The 5,403-nt window shown below is 36.0% G+C and overlaps 1 non-coding gene across 1 annotated transcript; it reads left to right on the top strand.

Moving 5' to 3' along the window:
- Nucleotides 1-3,598: 3,598 nt before the first annotated feature.
- Nucleotides 3,599-5,361, top strand: LOC112001936 (uncharacterized protein At2g37660, chloroplastic; the record flags this gene model as incomplete). Its single annotated transcript, XR_010624656.1, has 4 exons — nt 3,599-4,162; nt 4,792-5,060; nt 5,139-5,175; nt 5,265-5,361. It is a non-coding gene; the product is annotated as an uncharacterized protein At2g37660, chloroplastic (transcript).
- Between the last annotated feature and the right edge of the window lie 42 nt (nt 5,362-5,403).

The raw sequence follows: 5,403 nt of genomic DNA, 5'->3' as shown, positions 1-5,403 counted from the left end.
AAATCAAAGTAGGAATTTTCCTTCAAATTCCTATTGATTTAGTTCGGGATTAAGCCAACGACCCTCGACATCAAATCAAATACATCAAACTTGGAGATTTCAAAGCACAATTCAAGATCAAGCTCAAAAAGCACTACAGAGTTTGAATCAGAGGAGTTTATTATATTCTTTCATTGTAAAGAGTCATGTACAGAACTGTACTTGCTTTCATATAAATCAATATAAATTGATCATTTGTTATACTATTTCATGATCGTGTGATATATCTTTTACAAAGTTTGTGTACACAAGATCTTTTTTTTTTTTTTTCTTTCTTTCCTTTTTTTAAATGTGCCACACGCATGCCTCAATGGGAAAATTATGCCAAGTCAACAAAAGAAAATTATCTCACATTCAAGGCCAGAGGAAAAACCCGAAAATGATTTTTTTTAAGGGCCTACATGGGTTGGGCTTTTGCCCGACAACCTTCACATTCCTAAAAAAATTAGACTTAAGCTCATTATTAGAGCATTCCCATCAAGTGTGTTAGATGTCAAATATTTGGCATTTGACACGCCAAACTCTAAAAAACCGCTTTCATCAAGTGTTTCAAATGTCATAATATTTGGCATTGATGAACAGTGTAATCTTAAATTTGAGACCACACTATTCACAAATTGTAAAACTTATATTATTTTTTATTTAGGTGGGGCCCACTTTTTTTCCCCCCTCATTTCCTTGTCTTTCTTCCCTGTCTCTCATGCTTGCTCTAAGCCTCCAACCATCTCTCTCTCTCTCTCTCTCTCTCTCTCTCTCTCTCTCTCTCTCTCTCTCCCACGACACCCAGGCCGGAGCATCAAGCCAAGCCGATCTCTATCGCAATGATTTTTTTTTTTTTTTTTTATAGTTTTTGATTTGATGGTAGATTCAGCAGTAGTTGTGTGGGTTACGGATTTGGTGTTTTGGGTTATCTCATGCCTTGGGTTCCGATTTGGGCATATTTTGGTGGGTTTGTGATTTGGTTTTGGGTGGTGGGTTTGTGGCGGCTAGTGGGTTTTGTGGTGGCTATTGTGGCTGTTGGTATTAGGGTGAGGCTAGGTTGCAGCGGTGGCTGGCTAGCCGTAGGTGTGGGTTATGTCATGGGTTGAGAAAGATGGAGAGACAATGGGAGAGAGAGACAGAGGGAGAATGAGAAATAATAATAAAAAAATGAATTAAAATATTAAAGAAAGAATATTTAAATGAAATTGTAAAAAAAAAAAATAGAATGTTTGATGTTTGGTATATTGTCAAATGAGGCGTCAAAATTATAAAAGTAGTGTTTTGAAATTGTAAATGCTAAAATTTTTACAATTGTTGATGAGAATGCTCTTACACAGAATGAGCTCTCAAGCCCATTCTTTCTTGCTTCATAAGTTCGGCCCAAAAAACCCAAACTTTCTCACCTCATAAATTGGGCTTGATGCCCATGAACATTATTTTATTAAAAGCTTGTACTACACGAGATGGTCTCACAAGCCTATCAACTCTTGCCCCACAAATTGGGTCGAAAAGCCCAAACCTCCTGACTACATGGATCAAGTTTGGAAGCCCATAGCTTCTGTCAATTAAAGCCCAAGATTATTTGACTACGAGACAGGCTATAAGAAGTAAAAGCTCCACTCAAGAAAGCCATTTGGGCCAGCCAAATTAGTTGGACCCATGTTTTAGCACTAGCCTAAGGAAGTTCAAAGATAGTATAACCCATTAAGAAAGGAGGAAACAAAACAAAGAGAAGAAGGGAAGAGGAAAGAAACGTTAACCAAATGGTGGATTAGGTGCTGGCCAATGCTGGACCACGTAAACTAGAAGACAAAAATGAAGGAGCTAATGGCATAGAAGTAGGTCAAGTATTCCAAGTTCTCAAGACAAACCATTTGTCATACAATTTGCAACAATTTATATGATATCAACTGATAATATTGGATTACATCAACCACTTAAAACTAATTCAATTACCAATTGACACCCAAGCAAATTATGTCATATGAAAAAAAAAATGTATTACCATACTTTTTGCTAGTATCTCCAGGATTCGAAATTCCCTTTTTGAGTAACTTCTTGTTGCTGCCAACTGGAAAAAGATAAGACTAGCAGTAATTGTAATTGATATGATCTTATTTCTCAAAAAAAAAAAAATTAAAAAGTAATAGATATTGTAGGGTTAGGATTTGTGGCCCAAGCCCAAAACAATAAATTTGTAGAGTATGGGTGAAAGAGCTAGGTTAAGTATTGGATTGACAACAACGAATCACAACTTTCAAAAACAAGCCAATATGAATTTACACGTAAAGCCTGAAAATCCGAAGAGCTATATTATTGTTTATCTGATGAACAAAGGTCTTAGAGTTACAGTCAAGTTCTCTCTTCCTTTTTTTTGTTCTTTTTGTTCTCTCCCATCTGTTGGGAGCTTCTTTCCTTTATATAACCTCCCTTTTCTTCATCTCCATCGTCCATTTGTACTTCATCCGTGAATCTACTTGAGTATGTGTCACGTCAAGCATCTTCTTCAGCTCTGTGTGAGTGGCGGTAGGTGAGGATACACTGTTTAGGGGTCTTCTCCACATAAATGCGGCCAGAAAAGTTGCTGCAGAGTATTAAATACGGTGGTAGCAGCTTTCCATTTAGATATTTCGGCATCTTTATTGTTTCCTAGCATACTCAAAGCTTATCTTGATCAGGTGGAGTCCTCGGAAGGTCATTTTGACCTTTTACACACTCAATGGATTTATAATATTCGCGTTAGAGGATGACAACCTTTTCGGACAGAAGATATCCTCTTCGGATTGTTATCATTCTTCCTTCTGAGAGTCCCACCTCCAGATGGGCCCGCCCTTACCATCTCCTTCTTTTCAGTCACACAATAGCTCTCATATGGGTTTTCGGCCCACTATGTTGAACTGGGCCCTTTTCCCCCCACAGATATGATCTTTGAATTTTGTATGAGAATTCATGTTTTACGAAGATGGAAGAAGGGGTACTCTAGTCTTTTAACTTTGGTGGACTTTAGCTCACTTAATGGATCTAGAAGTTTCGTGTCATGTCTTACCTTCATCATGCAATAAGTATTGCGTGATGGAGCATCACATGATAGGGAAAAAAAATTATAAGTTGTTTAAAGATTGACGTGACCAAAATAATAGTGACAATAAGAAGTAGATAAAAAATAGTTTTTGAGTAATGTTGTGGCTATAAACTATTTAAATTTTTTTTTTTTTTTCTAATTATTGATGTGATAAATTTTATTTGGGCATATTCAATAATATTACTATTTTACGATTTTACTCATCAATAACTAATTACCACCTCATCAGTTGTTTGTAAAAAAAGTTTATGGTTTTAAGTTTTAACATTTATATTTACCAAAAAAAAAAAATTTAGGCCTCATTTGATATTTGTGTTTAAACAACAATTTTTAATTTTTTTTAAAATACATATAGGTAAAAAAATGTATATATTATTTGAAAATTAAAAACATATATTTAAAATAACATAACAAACAAGACCTTAACATTTTAAAAAAAAAATGCGGAGGCCGACACACAATTGGCAATTATTCTCGAAGTTTGGAAACAAAGAGAGCGTGTGCGTATCGTAGTGTAGAGCGTGTAACGAAAGAGCGTGACATGACTTCCTCTTCCTAGTTGCTTCGCTAAGATAAGGTAGGGATAAGACGATGAGGAACGAGAATCTAAAACAAACGAACCAACCTAACCTAACCTGATTAACGGCAACGAGGAAAAAAAGCAAGCCAAAAAGCTCGGAACAAAAGAAATTCTGAATCTCACCGACGGCAAAATGGACAGCACATGTTAGTGTCCGTACTACTTTCTTTTTTCCTCAATGGCTATCGTTACACGTGTCCCATTGGGCTTCCCTACAACTAGCTTCTCCTCCTCATTAAGCAACGCAAGTCAATGTCATAAACATAGACATAGTTTGGTGGCATTATCATCACTATCTACAACATCTATAAGGGTTCCAGAAACTTCCACACTTTTCTCTCCTTATATTATATTGAGTAATTCACCATTTCTGCAAAAGAGGGACACAAAGGGTTTTAGAAGACTTAAAGTGGTATCAGCAGCAATGGCAGATTTGGCTCCAAGCACTGTTCTTGTTACTGGAGCTGGTGGCAGAACAGGTTTAATTCCCTCCTTTTCTTTATCACTTTTTTTTTTTGGTCTCTAAGTGGGGTTTTGGTGGATTTGTTAAAGGGTTTAATTGTTTGGATAATCATGTAAAAATTGGTGATTTGGGTTTAAGTGGGTGTAATAACTATATTAAATTCGGAGGGTTAAATAAATGGATTGCCTTTAGCCATACGGGTTTATGTGCAATTACATTATATTGTATTGTATTATTTTATTCCGTCTAGTCACGCGTGTATACTCAACAACCTGACACTGTAAATTAGATAGTTATATTGCGATTTACCCAAGGCTTGATGGTGAAATTGTTAATGTAGAAAAGGGGTTTTGAAATGGAAGTCACCCCCATTGAATTTTAGGGGGACATTTCTTTAGGTTCTAAATGAATTCTTGTAATAAACACAATTTGTATATCTACTGAATCAGTAGCTAGTTGCTATGAATTTTTACTGACCCTTTGATTTTTGATTGGGTGATTGGGTCACTTTAAATAATCTTGGATTTTCAATTGGTTTTTATAATTGAAATAGAAATATAGATGAGAAAGTAGATATCTTGCTCTTTCTTCCTATTAAGGAAGAGTTTCCAATTGACAGGGTTTTAATTTGTTAAATTTTGGTAGGTCAAATTGTTTATAAGAAGTTAAAGGAGAGGTCAGAGCAGTATGTTGCAAGAGGTCTGGTCAGAACAGAAGAGAGCAAGGAGAAAATTGTGGAGTAGATGATGTTTTTGTTGGGGATATAAGGGATGCTGGCAGCCTAGTTCCTGCAATCCAAGGTATTGATGCTCTTGTAATTCTGACAAGCGCTGTGCCGAAGATGAAGCCTGGTTTTGACCCAAGCAAAGTGGAAGGCCCGAGTTCTACTTTGAAGATGAGCATATCCTGAACAGGTCATTTCTACATTTCATAATCTTTGTATTGTGTTTTTTTTTTTTTCCTATTGTTGATGTAATGTTTTTGCTTCTTAGGTTGATTGGATTGGGCAGAAAAATCAAATAGATGCTGGTGGAGTATTTGCTTCCTCCTTTTTCTACTTAGTCGAATTCTATTTACAGCAGCTTTTGTTTTTCTGAGTTATATGGTTTCTATGACAGCTAAGGCTGCGGGAGTGAAGCAAATTGTGTTGTTGGCTCTATGGGTGGAACAGATCTAAATAATCCCTTGAACAGCTTGGGTAACGGCAATATATTGGTTTGTGATCCCTTTAATATTTAAAACAAATTGACCTTTTTA

Source organism: Quercus suber, unplaced genomic scaffold (assembly GCF_002906115.3).
Source record: "Quercus suber isolate HL8 unplaced genomic scaffold, Cork oak 2.0 scaffold_467, whole genome shotgun sequence".
Classification (NCBI taxonomy): domain Eukaryota; kingdom Viridiplantae; phylum Streptophyta; class Magnoliopsida; order Fagales; family Fagaceae; genus Quercus; species Quercus suber.
The sequence above is the reverse complement of the archived record's forward strand: the minus strand, read 5'-3'. Positions and strand labels throughout refer to the sequence as shown.